Here is a 1602-nt window from a genome sequence, read left to right as displayed (position 1 = left end):
CTTCTTTAGTTTCTTCCTTGAGCTTCTCTTTTTACCACTATCAAGTGACGGTATATTTTTAGAGCCATCTCTGGGTTCAGTTCTGCACTTTTAGCTGTGATTGAACTGCACTCGTCCTTGTTCTTTTATTCACCCTGCTCACTGTTTCTGGAATGTCGTAGGATAAGACAATAAATAGTTTGGGGTAAAACAGAGCAGTAACCACTGCACACAGAAGTGAAACAAAGTAGCACTTGAAGCAGTCGGCTGTTCATACTGTATGATGCCAAAGGCCATGCTTTGTGAATCTTATCTGGAACAGTAGCAATAAGGCATCTGTGGTGGCAGCAATGCCTTTGAGCCTTGTCAGCTGGCACGTTCACTTTAGTCTTTCTTTGTTGCGACCCAAAATATCCGAGCAACTCTCATTTTTGGGGGGATGCATGTATAGGCTGAAAAATGATGTGGCATTTAACTTAATTAAGATGAATGAAGCTCGTTTAATAATTCTAAAATGTGTGGAGCACTGAGGCTGTGACTGATAAACCATTCATGTCATTTTTGTTTTATGAGCCTTCAGACCTCAGACCAGATAGATTAGGTCGTCTGAAACATACTACATCACTGTAACTTGCTGATAAAAATGAACCAAGCTCCTTTGTTACACCTAAGACTGAGCCTTGCAGATCTTCCGACTCTGAGATTTCTTCATCACCCATATGCTGCAACCAGCAACTCTGCAGACTATGAGATTCCTCTAAAATTAGTTTTAGTTCCTTTTAAGGCAATGCACCTCTTTAGTCATTGGTCTTTATCCTATGTTCATTTCTGTCTCATTACAGAGTGCTGGGAGCTGCTATTAAGCAGCTCATCCATCACCGCCCAGGAATAGGGTCTAAAAGGTTAACGGGAACGGATTTTCTGGAAATGGAAAAAATTCTAGTGATGAATGGCATTAGCTTACGGAAATTCACCTTTGAATTAATGACTTGTATTTATCATTTCAAAAACATCGTGTGTTGGGCACTGCTTGGGTGCTTTTTGTTTTTCTTCTTTCAGACTGGACTGCTTGAGGACCACTCTGATATGAAAAAAAATGTCAAAGCAATACATTAGCTTGTCTTTATGTTATCGCCATGGCTGTGGCTCCACCGCACCGCCTGAGCCATTTCAACATATCGAGAAGAGTAGGAACTGAAAATGGATTACATGAGCTAAACGAGCGATATAATTTAACTGTGTGCATCATGCTATGCCCGAGTTTGTTTATGAATGGCGCGCTTGTGCATACTCAAATGAACAATATGCTCGTGAATGCTGCTTAAAAACACTTAGACATATGTACGTTCCCGCCTTTTGTCTGTTGGTTCTCACTGGATGTGCCCAGCATGCAGGCTGCAGCAGCGCCAAGCACCCAGCTGGATGATTTATCACAGAATAGTCCTTGATTAAGGAAAATTAAAGCAGGCTGCTACTGGCTCGCAAATTGCTTTGATAACAAGTTCAAGCAGTTACTTAGTGGGAATATTTTGGAGGATATGGACCTCTGAGAGAAAACAATAAAGCCAATTGAACTGGAAAGGGTTGCCCAAAGTTGTTGTTTCTTTTTCTTTGGGGGGGGGG

This window comes from Haplochromis burtoni, unplaced genomic scaffold (genome assembly GCF_018398535.1).
Source record: "Haplochromis burtoni strain Fernald_Lab_line unplaced genomic scaffold, NCSU_Asbu1 Contig_29, whole genome shotgun sequence".
In the NCBI taxonomy this organism is placed as follows: Eukaryota; Metazoa; Chordata; class Actinopteri; order Cichliformes; family Cichlidae; genus Haplochromis; species Haplochromis burtoni.
Note: the sequence above shows the minus strand (reverse complement) of the source record.